Source organism: Berghia stephanieae, chromosome 10 (assembly GCF_034508935.2).
Source record: "Berghia stephanieae isolate SIO BIC M18660-M18661 chromosome 10, UCSD_Bste_1.3, whole genome shotgun sequence".
Taxonomy (NCBI): domain Eukaryota; kingdom Metazoa; phylum Mollusca; class Gastropoda; order Nudibranchia; family Aeolidiidae; genus Berghia; species Berghia stephanieae.
The window spans coordinates 23,344,443-23,359,442 of NC_088369.1; the positions used below are offsets into that span (position 1 = coordinate 23,344,443).

At 40.3% G+C, this 15,000-nt stretch overlaps 1 long non-coding RNA gene across 1 annotated transcript in view; it reads right to left on the reverse strand.

Moving 5' to 3' along the window:
- Positions 1-15,000, reverse strand: part of LOC144980836 (uncharacterized) — a 94,319-nt gene that overhangs the window by 46,312 nt on the left and 33,007 nt on the right. Inside the window, exon 2 of the long non-coding RNA XR_013646973.1 lies at positions 12,331-12,552. This is a non-coding gene — a long non-coding RNA (uncharacterized LOC144980836). The remainder of the gene's footprint in view (positions 1-12,330; positions 12,553-15,000) is intronic.

Consider the following 15,000-nt stretch of genomic DNA (forward strand, 5'->3'; position numbering starts at 1 on the left):
TGTTCTTTGTTGTTGTTGTTGTTGTTGTTGTTGTTGTTGTTGTTGTTGTTGGCTGAAGAAGGGGTTTGAGCCCGAAACGTTCCGTGTTTGGGTGTTTTCTTTTTTTTTTTTTTTTTTTTTTTTTTTTGGAAGCTGTTATATTCATTTTTATTTTATTTTTTTTTTTGGTTATGACAAACTTTTAAAGACGAGTTTGTTTTTCAGGTCAACATTCTAAAAATGTGTTTTTTATTCAGAGTACAACAGCACTGTCGTACTCTGGAAAAACCCGTATTTAAAAATTTGGCCAGAAAACTCGTCCTTCAAATATCGATCGATTCAAATGACCCTTATCTTGGCAACAACTCTCAAACCTGGGACTTCGCCGAAGTCTTCTTTAATCTCAGGTTTGAGAGTTTTTGTCATTTAAATCGATCGATATGTGAAGGACGAGTTTTCTGGCCAAATTTTTAAATATGAGTATTTCCAGAGTACGACAGAGCACCATTAGTCAACAACTATTTTTAAGACAGAAATAATCCACTGAACTAATGGCGCTAATAGGGTGGTATTTCGTGGGGGGGGGGGGGGGTTTGGCGTGGGGTGGTGGGGAGTCGTAAACCCTTCATAACGGTGAGATGGGGGAGGGGTGGAGAGCGAGAGAGAGAGAGAGAGAGAGAGAGAGAGAAGAGTGTGTGTGAGAGAGAGAGAGAGAGAAAAGAGTGTGTGTGTGTGTGTGAGAGAGAAAAGAAAAGAGTGTGTGTGTGGAGAGAGAGAGAGAAGAAAGAGGTGTTGTGTGTGTGAGAGAGAGAGAAAGTTTGTGAGAGAGAAGAGAAAAGAGTGTGTGTGTGTGGAGAGAGAGAGAAAAGTGTGTGTGTGTGAGAGAGAGAGAGAAAAGTGTGTGTGTGAGAGAGAGAGAGAAAAGTGTGTGTGTGTGAGAGAGAGAGAAAAGTGTGTGTGTGTGAGAGAGAGAGAGAAAAGTGTGTGTGTGTGTGAGAGAGAGAGAGAAAAGTGTGTGTGTGTGAGAGAGAGAGAGAAAAGTGTGTGTGTGTGAGAGAGAGAGAGAGAAAGAGTGTGTGTGTGTGGAGAGAGAGAAAGAGGTGGTTGTGGAGAGAGAGAGAAAAGTGTGTGTGTGTGAGAGAGAGAGAGAAAAGTGTGTGTGTGTGAGAGAGAGAGAGAAAAGTGTGTGTGTGTGGAGAGAGAGAGAGAGAGGTGTGGGAGAAAAGAAAGAGTGTGTGTGTGTGAGAGAGAGAGAGAGAAAAGAGTGTGTGTGTGTGAGAGAGAGAGAGAGAAAAGAGTGTGTGTGTGTGTGAGAGAGAGAGAGAAAAGAGTGTGTGTGTGTGAGAGAGAGAGAGAAAAGAGTGTGTGTGTGTGTGAGAGAGAGAGAGAAAAGAGTGTGTGTGTGTGAGAGAGAGAGAGAGAAAAGAGTGTGTGTGGTGTGAGAGAGAGAGAGAGAAAAGAGTGTGTGTGTGTGGAGAGAGAGAGAGAGAAAAGAGTGTGTGTGTGTGGAGAGAGAGAGAGAGAAAAGTGTGTGTGTGTGTGAGAGAGAGAGAGAAAAGAGTGTGTGTGTGAGAGAGTGAGAGAGAGAGAGATGCTAACTATTACAATAATCATTTCAGAGGGTTTAATGGTTTTCTCATTCGTTGTGAAAAACTCACAAAAAGACGTCATATCTGATTAAACCAACAAACTTCAAGGCTGAAATAATTACATAAAAATAAATAATTCACAACAACAAAATTTATAAATACTACACGTTTAGATAGAGTACGAACAACATCCGCCGGCCAGATTAAACAAACCAACACACGTTACCTTTAACGTTATCTATACGAAGATGACGTCACTCAGGCCTTTGTTATTGTTTTTGCCATCCGCGTTTGTGAGTTGTTCTCACTAAACTGTATTAACCAGACTATAAAAGTTCATGGTTACACAGAGTTTGTGTGTTGGTCCGTTATACTTCCGGATGGCAATGTTGTGAACTCCTTGGCCAAGCGCATTCTATCTATAGATAGTATGCAGATGACGTCACTCAGGCCTTTGTTATTGTTTTTGCCATCCGCGTTTGTGAGTTGTTCTCACAAAACTGAATTAACCAGACTATAAAAGTTCATGGTTACACAGAGTTTGTGTGTTGGTCCGTTATACTTCCGGATGGCAATGTTGTGAACTCCTTGGCCAAGCGCATTCTATCTATAGTCGTCTTGATATAATTTAATGAGAACTATTCACTAAAAAGCGGTCTAAAAACAATAACGAAGAGCTGAGTCACGTCAACGGCGTTTCTCGCTTTCGGATCGGAAGGTCCTGGGCTCGAGCCTCGCTCGACGCAGAGTTGAGTCCTTGGAAAAGGCTCTTTACTCACATTCTCTCACTATACTCGTGTAAATTGAGCACCTGGCCGTTAACAGCATTGTCTCTTTCTGAGAAAAAAAGGTATTATCGCCTAATATGCGTCATGTATCGTTCATGTTTCGTGTTGCTCTTGACTATGGACCATTTGTAAAACGTTTTGAGCATATTAAATGGATATTGCTCTATATAAAAGTTCAAATTCGAATTGATACACACACACTCAAACGGATAAAAACCAAAACAAAAACAAACAAACAAAAAAATAAAAAAACCTGACCACATAACCATAATTAGGACGGCCAGCAACTGTTCCCGAAGCTGTTCCGGATCCACAATGAATCCGTCCCCCCTGTCCTTCTTTGGTCGAGATATCAACGGGGAGTTTTCAAAAACAGAAAATGAAGGTGGAGGAGGAGGAGGAGGAGGAGGAATAGGAGGAGGAGGAGGAGGATGAGGAGGAGGAGGAGAAGGAGGAGAAGGAGGAGAAGAAGAAGAAGAAGAAGAAAGAAGAAGAAGAAGAAGAGAAGAAGAAGAAGAAGAAGAAGAAGAAGAAGAAGAAGAAGAAGAAGAAGAAGAAGAAGAAGAAGAAGAAGAAGAAGAAGAAAAACAACAACAACAACAACAACAACAACAACAACAACAACAACAAGAATAAGAAGAAGAAGAAGAAGAAGAAGAAGAAGAAGAAGAAGAAGAAGAATAATATAACAGACATTATACGCGATTTTCATCACTGGGATGTCAATGCGCGAAACAAAATACAGTGAATATAAAAAGAACATGAAAAAATACATCAAATAATATTATATTATACAACATGTATAATAACATAAAGTCATTATTACATATGTTATTATCACATGCTATGTCAATACGAAATACAATAATTATTATTAATGAACATAAACTAAATAACATCATATTGGGTTCATCAATTCAAGAGCATAATCAAGTGTTTTAACAAAGAAGGTGTTTAAACTTTGATGTTAATATTGATAAGGACTGCGCTTCTCTATTCTATTTAGGAAGAGATTCAGATGAAGGTACAGTGACTGATACGATCTGCGCCGTAAAATTATATTTATATTATTTGTACAATTAAATTTTAGAATTAGTGCAGAACTGTTAGACTCCTCGTGGCTTATACGTTTCTAAAAAATTATAATATCAATGTGCTTGTCTTAGGACTTATAGACAATACTGCTAGTTAATTCGATTCTCACTTTAACTGTAACAATGCAGCGCCTACAAATGTGAACGATGGATTTATCTTTATTTTAAAATAATTTAGCAGCCGCATTTGGATACTTTGAAGGACGTGATATTTCGTTGCTTAATTCGATTAAACGAATTCAGTAATTTTTTAATAGTAATGAAGATGTTATTGATTTGCATGTTACACATACTGTGTTAGGAAAGGTCTAACTGATGCTAATTCTTTTAATCTATTGTCAAACTTCTCATAGAGAATCAAACTGTGCCTGCATAGTCATATGTTGATCTAGCATTACCCCGAGGTTTTTCACACACGTTGAGAGGTTAATTGTGCACCCATTTATATTTAGAGTAAACTTCAGAAAATCATCTTTCAAAACACTTTTTCTACCACACACCATCACCTCTGTCTTTTCATTATTCAGCTTTAACTTGTTAATTTCCATCCAGCATTTAACATCTCTAATACAGTCTTCAACACGGGTAATCAATGATGGGATATTACTAGGGATATCGCTTACATAGATCTGAGTGTCATCAGCATAGAAATGATACATTAATTTATTTTTAACAAAAATATCCGAAAGAGGTTGAGTATAAAGAGTAAAAATAACAGGACCAAGGACAGACCCTGTGGAACGCCGTAATTTAGAGGAAATGTTTCTGATACTGCGCCATCGATCAGAACGACTGAGATCTTGATGTTAGGTATGATTTAAACCAACTAAGCGCAGTGTCTCTTATTCCAAAAGTAATTTCTAATCGTTTAATAAGTATCTCGTGATCAATGGTGTCAAATGCAGCCGAAAGGTCCAACATAGTCAATAAACAGACATGATTTTTGTCAATACTTTTAAGAATATCAGTGCATACTTTTAAAAGGGCAGTTTCAGTGCTATGATGTGATTTATAGGCAGATTGGAAATTTTCACTTAAATTATTTAGATGGATATGATACAAAAGTCTTTTTAACACAATGCGTTCAAGCACTTTGGATAGATATGGAAGGTTGGAGACAGGTCTGTAATTTTTCAGTTCGTTTACATTTAGATCGGACTTCTTTAATAGTGGTTTAACAATGGCACGTTTAAACGAGTCGGGGACACTACCTGAGACCAACGAATTATTTATAAGTTCAGTTATTGTTGGTAACAGTTCTTCAATACAAGCCTTAAGAATACTAGTTGGGATGGGGTCTACTAAGTCACAATATTTTGATGGGCTATCTAAAATGGCTGACTTCACTTCATCCTCAGTGGCTGGATCGAAAACATGTAGTGGCGTTCCATGGAATGGTCCAAAGCTCGGTGACGATGATGATGATGTATTGTCTAAGTTTTCCCTAATGGATTTTATCTTGCCGTGGAAATAGTTGGCAAAATTTTGAGCTAGTTCGGTGTTATTTCTAGACGCTGGAAGGGGTGTGGATTTCTTACTGCCAAGAAGGTCGTTTGCGGTGGAAAACAGTTCTTTGCAAGATGTAATGCTTTGAAATTTTTCGTTGTAGTGGGCCTTTTTTGCGCATGTGATGGCGTTATAAAGAGCCGACTTAGCTGCTTTGTAGATATCCTTAAATACCGTTAGACCACTCTTTCGCCATTTCCTTTCAGCCTGTCTCTTTTTTCTCTTTAATTCCTTTATCTCGGAATTGAACCATCGCGAGTGTGGTCGATTCGATACGACCCGACGTTGTGGCGGTGCCTCACGGTCAATAATAGATCGCAATACTTTGTTGAAGTCGTTTATATTTTTAACCTCATTTATGACGTCACGAATGCTATCTTGTAAACCACTGATATCAATTTGTCTATAATTCCTTGTTGTTATGTTTCGTTTCGGGAGATCAACTTTCTTTAATGCGATATCCACAAATAAAACTTTGTGATCGGATATCGCTAGGTCAACAACTTCGGTCTTTCTTATTCTATTACTTGACACAGGGGAGATGACCCAATCAATGATGTTGCCGACCTGGTGTGTTGTCTCGGTGATGTGCTGGTGTAAATCGTTGTCGTGTAGGATTTTCTTGATTTTGGAGACTGTCGGAGAAGTGGAATTAAAATGTATTTTGAAATCTCCAATAAAAATATATGGTGAACTTTTAAGGTTGAAGTCTAAGATATCATTTTGAAATTCAGCTACAAACTTAGTATTGGATGTATTCGGCGGTCGATAGATAGTAATGATGGAGAAAGTGGCAGAGTTGGATTGGAAGGAAAGGCATGCAGATTCGTAGTTTTCTCTTGTAAGAGGAGTGAAAGTGGTGTTGGTGATAGCAAGACTATAAATAAAGGCAATACCACCCCTTTTCTCCCAGGTCGTGGTAGCGATTTCCAGGTATGCGTATTGGGACAGGCGGTGGTAATGTAGTGGTCATCCTGTTTATCCTGAAGCCAGGTTTCCGTAATGCACAATATATCAATATGACGATCTATAATTAGGTCATGGATCTCGTGACATTTGTTTTTTATGGATCTTGCGTTTATGTGGACGAGACAGAGGGGTGGCCTGTTGTTGATGATGGTTAAAAGATTGCGCGGTCTTTTTGACGCTTTTTTAAATTTCGCTGTATGTCTACGTGCGTTTGAGTAAACAGGAATGTTATAAGACGGGCTGAGTTCTTTTTTAGTGATTTCGGTTAGTGGTGGTGATGGTGATGATGATGATGGTAGCGACATAGGTGAGGGAATAGTGGTAAGAGGGCGGCTTGTTGAGTTGGTCCTGTTGGTACTGTTGGCGGTGATGGTGTGGATGGTAGTGGTGGTGGTGGTGGTGTGTGTGTCGATACATGGTGTGGATAGCGTTAGTGATGGTAGTGACGACGGGAGTGGTTGACTTGGTGAATGGGATTTCTTCTTCTTCTTACCTCCCTGGTTCCCCTCTTGTATTTCTTCACAAAATTATCACAAGCACATTTTGGGTTTCTGATACCTAGCTTTGAAATGTGTGTGATTAGTGCATTAGAAATAATGGTCTTATGGTGCGATATTGTATCAATGCACAGTAACTGAGCTTTGGTGTATTTTATAAAACAGTTTGTATTCATAGGGTGTTGGAGAAATAGCGATCCGTGTAGCGGATGTGGTTTTTCTAGGCGAGGGTTGGTGAGTTGCTGTCAGTGTGAATGATATCACGCGGCGTCATTGTTATGGATACTCGTATGATGAGGTGGTTGGGGGAGGGGGGTGTGCAAGTTTGGTTATTACAATAAATCTAGATACGTTTAAATAGCTAACACGATGTTATCCACAATGAAAAAGAATTTATATTATTATAACTTCCAAAATCAAGTCCAAAATTTCGTAAAAATATTTTCAATCAATGCAGCAACATATCACATAACTGTACACTAATTTATAGAACTTAAGTCACATTATAAACAACACAAAAAGAACAATTTTACAGAGCAGGAGTAAATGCAGCCTGTCGGCGCAGAACACACCAGATTACATAAAGAAGAAGAAGAAGAAGAAGAAGAAGAAGAAGAAGAAGAAGAAGAAGAAGAAGAAGAAGAAGAAGAAGAAGAAGAAGAAGAAGAAGAAGAAGAAGAAGAAGAACAAGAAGAAGAACAAGAAGAAGAAAAAGAACAAGAACAATAAGAAAAAGAAGGGGAGGAGGTAGAGGAGGAAGAAAAATTCACGAGACCAAGACGATTTTTTTAAAAAACAAAAAAAAACGAACACCAAAAGATTCCCAAACATGTTCATGGTCAGTCACGTTCTAATTGAGACCTTTAATTGAAGGAGACAGCGTCAGTCATGCGGAACTAACGGGCTTTCCGTATATATTACAGTTCACAACGCACCAATGTTTGCTGTCACAGGAAAAATGTCTGTTTTTTAAACGATCCACCAAGGTGCTCAAAGCCATTTACAAAGGGTCCCTGACCAACAGCAACAAGTAACGTGTGTGTGTGTGTGTGTGTGTGTGTTCATAAGCGAGTGTCATCGACTAGAACACATAGCCGCACAAAGACTTGCTTCGGGATTTTTTTTTTTAAAGAGAGAGAGAGAGCCAATAAAAATAAATAACTTTTCTTTAATCTGAATTGTGGAGGTCAGTTGGCGGGCACTCGCCTCACACGCAAATTGGACCAAGATCGATCCGGGGTGCAGTCTATAGATTTTTTTCTGATCTCCCTGTCAACCCAGCAATGATTGGGTAGCTGGGTCTGTTAGATCTGGCGAAAAGCACTTTGCGATAGACTAGTGTGCTATCCTAAGGGTAGCAAGCAGTTGCTATTGTCCGATTCACACTAAACCGAGTGGGGGGATGGATGGATGGATGGAATGGGTGGGTGGATGGATGGATGGATAGATGGACAGATGGATGGATAGATAGATAGATAGATAGATAGATAGATAGATAGATAGATAGATAGATAGACAGAGCGAAGAATTATCGAATGAATAAATATAGAATTTTTAAAAATATAATTAAGACAAGAGCGAAAAGATAGATAGGAGGGGTGGACAGAGGAGAGAGAGAGTGTGTGTGTGTGGGGGGGGGGGGGGGGGGGGGGCAGAGTGGTTCTTTTAAAAAACCCAATAACAATAGCAATTATAACAATTATATAATAATAACAGCTACCCTTATTGTAATGACACAGTTACGATAGTAGTCGCTGATAAGAATCTGGGCACCTTGCCAAATATGTAAACCACAACCATAATTATTAATACTATTATTATTATTATTATTATTATTATTATTATTATTATTATCAGCCAAGCATAACACACATAAACACAAATACACACACAAACACACACACACACACACACACACACAGAGACACAAATACACACATGTGTCAATCTGTTATTCTTTCCTCTTTTTTTTTTTTGGTTATCATAAACACTTATTTATCCAGTGACAACTATCGTCTCTCACTCTCTCTCTCTCTCTCTCTCTCTCTCCTCTCTCTCTCTCTCTCTCACACACACACACTCTCTTACACACACACACACACTCTCTCTCTCTTCTTCTCCTCTCTCTCTCTCTCTCTCTCTCTCTCTCTCTCTCTCTCTCTCTCTCTCTCTCTCTCTCTCTCTCTCTCTCTAACTGCCAAACTTATAAAAATAACTTGGTTGGAAACGAAAATAGACAGAGCAAGCAATGTTATTGTGTATTGTGTTAATATTGACTCTGGCCTGCTATTGGGCGTTACTCAGCTGGAAATCATCAAATACAAACGATGCAATCAGCGGGACATGGGATGACGAACCTGAGCCGTCGTTGACTAACCTTTGACCCCACTCAAGGACTTGTATTGTGGCGTCATTTTAAGGTTAGAAAGCCGCCTAAACAAACAAAAAATTGAGCTTTTATATAGAGCAATATCCACTAAACGTGCTCAAAGCGCTTTACAAAAGGGTCCCTGACCAACAGTAACACGTAAATTAAAGAACGGCACATGAAGCCTGTTAGGGCAAACCCCCACCGGAGACTGACTCCGACGATTCGGCACTGCCGTCCCTAACCGTGGCCTTCGTAAAGTTATGGCCTGACACTGACCAAAAAATGACGTCAAAATGCCAGTCTTTTGCCACAAAAGAAAACAAATCGTGAGTTGTATTCAATAGTACAACCAATGAAATAACTTGTTTCCATGAGCTCTACTAACGACAACTCACTAGGCGGTGCAAAAACCAAATAATGACCTACCCCATACCAAGCTCGAAAAAAAATAATAAAAGTCAGAGAACGTCGGGTGCTTGTTATGGGTAGGTCTACCGGCTTTTCTCTTTATTCCTAGTATTTTGCCAGTGCCCGACGTCTTTATCCGGAAGACAGTAGAGGACGGCAGTGCCGGGTCGTCGGAGTCAGTCTCCGGTGTGGGTTAGTCCTTACTCATAAACGTGGATAGCAAAAAACAATAAGGGCTAACCCACAACGGAGACTGCCTCGCTCGGCGCATAGTTGAGTCTTTGGAAAAGACTCTTTACTCACATTTCTTACTGTACTCAGGTGTAAAATTAGTCCCTGGCCGTTAACAACGTTGTCTTAGTCGGAAAAAAAATTGTAATATCGTCTAACGTGGTGTCATGTCTCGTTCTACATGTTACATGTTACTGTTTGCCAGGGACCCTTTGTAAAGCGCTTTGAGCACGTTTAGTGGATATTGCGCTATATAAAAGTGTTTTGTTTTGTTTTGCTTTGCTTTATTTTGATTTTTGTTTGTTTGTTTTTTGTTTGTTTTTTGTTGTTGTTTGTTTGTTTGTTAGTTTCTTGTTGGTTTATTTTTTAGTTGTCTTTTTTTAGTGGTTGATACTATTTCGTGAGAAGCACTCCTAAAATGCCTGGATAAAAAACAACAACAAAGAGCTGAGTGGCGTCAATTTCGTTCTATCTATAAAGAAGTCGGTGGGCTGATCGCGTCGGGTGACAGCTGGGTAGGATAGATAATATTGGAGACAGTCCAGGACTGGAGTTGGCTGGCTCCGTTGTCAGGACGGGATCCATTCTGATCGTCCAGTTGAAGATGACGTAACAGTTCGCGATAAGGTCAGGTTACGACAGAGCTGCCTCGACTGGCATTTCAACAAATCGTCGTTTCAAATGAAAAAAAAAAGAGATAAAGTCACTTTAAACTGCTTTAGAAATATGTTTTTGTTTTTAAGAGTTTGACGACGCTTGCAACACATTAAGGTTATATCAGCGCCAGTAAAAAGGAAGGAAATGGGTTAGTAAAAAGTTATAGAATTACAATTAAAGTACCCAAAAAAAAGGTAAGACAAAGGGGGATTGGTTCAAATAGGAATCAGTTGTAGATTCCAAGAGCGCACTATCAAAGTACTTAGTTTGAGATCACTAAAAGTCTCATCCAGACACAAGCACAGGTTCCCGCTAATAGGAATACACTCAAATGTTTTACAACTCATATATATTATAAAGAAAACATAATACAGTGCATAACAGAGAGATGATTTACAAGGGAAAAAATACCATCTCTCAAAACTAACTATACATTTGACTGTTTCCCTTTCAGCTAGGGCCAGAACAAAACCAAGTAATCTCATTCCAAGACAAAGACAAAAAGCATGTTGGAAAACAGATATAGGGGGATAGAAGACACAGTAAGAACGCCCTGCCTACTATGGGAGGTCAGTAACCCCACCCAGATAGGGGGATAGAAGACACAGTAAGTACCTCCCTGTCCACTATGGGAGTTCAGGAACCCCACCCAGCCTGCCCATTATGGGAGGTCAGGAACCCCATCCAGCCTGCCCACTATGGGAGGTCAGGAACCCCACCCAGGCTTTAGAAATAAATACTGTTGCCTTCAGTAAGATCCAAACATGCTCCAAAGTCCTAAGTAGTTTCTAAGCATCAAACTTTCCTTTTCAACAAGATTTATTGAGCCAAAGAGGCAAATGCTGGAGACAAGAAATTCGTATTGCTACTAATTTTTCGTAGTACTAGGCAGGTCTTGATTAAGGTCATCGCTATCAAAGTCTGTGCTGTAAGAATCCCCCCCCCCCCCCCCCCCCCCCCCGGCTTGTCATTATCAGCAACAACAGCGCCGGTTTCAATGTCAATGTGAAGGAAGAAACAGGTCATGCGAGACGACACTACAGGTCATGGTTGGGTGAATTCGTCTTCGTCATAATAACAACTAATATGAGAGATCAATGGTAATAAATGACCCCCACCCACCTCCCTCTCATTCACCCCTACCCTTCAACAACACTCCCAGTCGGTATGTTATATGTAATAGAAAAAATATGTTTATTGACGGCATTAAGGGCAATAAGTGAGGAGGGAGTTGAGGAGGAGGAAGAGGAAGAGGAGGAAGAGGAGGAGGAGGAAGTGGAGGACAAGGAAGAGGAGGAGGAGAAAGTGGGGGACGAAGAAGAGGACGGGGAAGAGGAGGAAGAGGAGAAGGAGGAAGAGGAGGAGGACGAGGACGAGGAAGAGGACGAGGACGAGGACGAGGAAGAGGAGGACGAGGAAGATGAGGACGATGAGGAGGAAGACGAGGAAGAGGAGAAGGAAGAGGAGGAGGATAACGACGACGACGACGATGGCGACAGAGAGGGACGAAGGAGAAATAGGAAGGGGGTGGGGAGGAGATGAAGAGGAAAAGAAAGAGGGGAAGTGGGGTGATGAAGGGGAGGATAAGGGGGGGGGGGGTAAGAGGTGGAAGGACGAGGAGGGAGGATAAGGGAGGAGGAGGGAAACGACGACAACGGCAACAGAGGGGGGAGGGGGGGGGGAGAAAGAGGAAGACGATAGGGATGAGATGAAGAGGAAAAGAAAGAGGGGGAAAGGGGTGAGTAGGAGAACGAGTAGGATGAGGAGGAGGAGGAGGGGGAGAAAAAGGAGGGCGGAAAAGGAGGGGGAGGATAAGGAAGAGGGGGGAAGGGGGGGGGGGGCAGGACGAAGAAAAAGAAGAAGACAAGACAGAGACAAAGATAGACAGGCAGACAGTCAGACAGACAACGACAAACAGACAGACAGTCAAACTTACAAACTAATAGACAGACAGTCAGACAGACAACGACAAACAGACAGACAGGCAAACTAACAAACTAATAGACAGACAGTCAGACAGACAAATACAAACAGACAGACAGACAAACTAACAAACTAATTGACAGACAGTCAGACAGACAGGCAGACAAACTAATAAACTAATAGACAGACAGTCAGACAGACAACGACAAACAGACAGACAGACAAACAAACTAATAGACACACAGTCAGACAGACAAAAACAAACAGACAGACAGACAGACAGACAGACCAAAGAAACAGCCGAACCAACCCACTCACTTGATTCGGGAGGCAATCATCATTGTCAATACATTATTCATGGACCGGACTTGGACTGGCTGACCGATTCCCTAATCCCCAAGGGAGATCACTTGGAACGGGGCTATTTTCTCCCTGTTTTAATATTTCACCCCGACGACACCCAGAACCGGACAGGGAGACACTAGCATCTCTTTCTTCATACAGCGACTGCCTGGACCCAATTCTTTTCACTTCCGTGCTCTGAAATAATAATAATAATAATAATAATAATAATAATAATAATAATAATAATAATAATAATAATAATAAAGAAGAAGAAAATAAAATAATAAGAAGAGAAAAGAAAGAGAGAAGAAGAAGAAAAGAGAAGAAGAAAAGAAGTAATAATAATAATAATAATAATAATAATAATAATGTGTTCTTTTATAGCGCTAAATGCCGAAGCCTCAAAGCGCTTTATACAATATACTTGTCAAACCATAAACACACTCGTACCGAGCCAAACAGACACACACAACAGTTGCACACACTAACTATGCAGGTTTTACTCAAATGAAATATTGACATTCAACAAAATGGGGGGAAAAAAGATGGATTTTTTAAATAGAATAGAATAGAATAGATTTCCCTTTATTCATCCCATAGGGGAAATTTGTCTCCAGGGTTTATTCCAGGGAAAGACTGGAGTTACTCAGGTGTCAGCCGCAGTGCAGCGCCGCAAAATGAGCTAGGGCGAGGTGACGTGTTCAAGGCCACACAGTGCAGCGGCGGGTGATCGAACTCGGTACCTTTCGGGTACGAAGCAAAGACCGTAACGCTGGGCAACGCTGCCTCCTTTTAAACGCATATATAAAATTTTTGGCCACAAAATTAATCTTAATAGTTATAGTTATAGTTATAATATAGGCGATATTACTTTTTTTTTCCGACAGAGACAACGCTGTTCACTGCCAGGTACTCATTTTACACCTGAGTACGGTGAGAGAATGTGAGTAAAGAGCCTTTTCCAAGGACTTAACTATGTGCCGAACCCAGGACCTTCCGATCCTTCCGTACCACAAGACCACATAGCCACACATCGAGGTAGTGACGATAAAGGGGAAAAGAAAGCGTGTTGAAATTGTTTCTTCAATGAACAAGGTTTCCCAGAAATCATCAGCCTCAAGTTTTAAACAAAAATCAATATAACAGCTTCAAAAAAATAACAAAATACCAAACACGGGACGTTTCGGGCGCAAAACCCTTCTTCAGTCAACATTATAAAAGAAACCCAATGAAGACATAAATACATGACTAAATTCCCGATAGACGACAGAGTTATTTTTAGTACAGTCAGTCTACAGTTTCTAGCAGCGTCGTCTCACACAGTCTCTAGTTTATGAATTTTTGCAAAGTTCAGGACCAGCTCGATTTGCCAATATTTGATGATGAGTATTGAATTCTACGCTTTAATTTATTAAAGGAAGACTTCCGTCTAATAAACTGAAGCTTACAATTCAATACTTATCTTTATTATTTCATTCGAGCTTCAAGCAGCAACATTTTTGTTCTTTCGATATAATTTGATGATGATGATAACATTGATTGTGTCCAAAATCCAAATGAAGTGTTAGGTCGGTGTTTGGCAGCAGCATGGCGGAAATTGGTTTGGTGGATATTGTCGCCTTAGTCATGGTTTATTCAACAGCCACTAAAAATGCCAAAAGGAAAATAATTTGTAAATGAGTTCTATGTAGCATCTCCCCGTCTCTCTCTCTCTCTCTCTCTCTCTCTCTATATATATATATATATATATATATATATATATATATATATATATATATATATATATATATACATTTGCGTGTGTGTGTGTGTGTGTTTGTGTGTGTGGAGAGAGAGAGTGTGTGTGTGTATGTGTAAAGAGAGAGAGAGAGGGAGAGAGCGTTAGAGAGACGGGGAGAGATATAAAGGCAGAGAGAGAGAGAGAAGAGAGAGAGAGAGAGAGAGAGAGAGAGAGAGAGAGAAAATGAGAAAGAAAGAAAGAAAGAGATAAAGAAGGGGGCGGGGGGGGGGGGGGGTTAAGAGAGAGATTGGCGTGTGAGTTACAACAGGTTCATACTTAATGTATCAGATGTCAGTCACTGTCACAGAGCCTTCTGAACACAACCCTGATTCATTGCCATCTGACATGACATGACACGAGATCCCTGACAGGCCCTGACCTTATTCATCCATCAGAGCCCCCTGCTTTCGACACCAATGGAAAGGGTTATAGCTACCCATTTTAGTGAAAGCAACCCTACTTCATTGCCATCTGAAAGGACACGATATCCCTTACAGGTGATCTCATTCACCGCCTGCTTTCGACACCAATGGAATGGATATAGCTACCCATTTTAGTGACATGTTAAGGAGCAAGAACTGGTGCAGGATAAAAAGATAAAGTCTGAGAAGATTCAAACGCGTATAAAACAGTGCCCGACAAAGCAGAAAAACAAAATACAAGCCCCAAAAATCTCAGCCTTCGTTGACCAGGGATCGAATCACAGACCTCCAAAATATTATTATTATTAGTAGTAGTAGTATTATCATCATCATCATCGTCATCATCATCATCATCGCCATCATCATCATCACCATCATCATTACCAATACTATAATTACTTTACAGACAAGTTGGGGGAAATAGTTGTAATCTGTCGACAT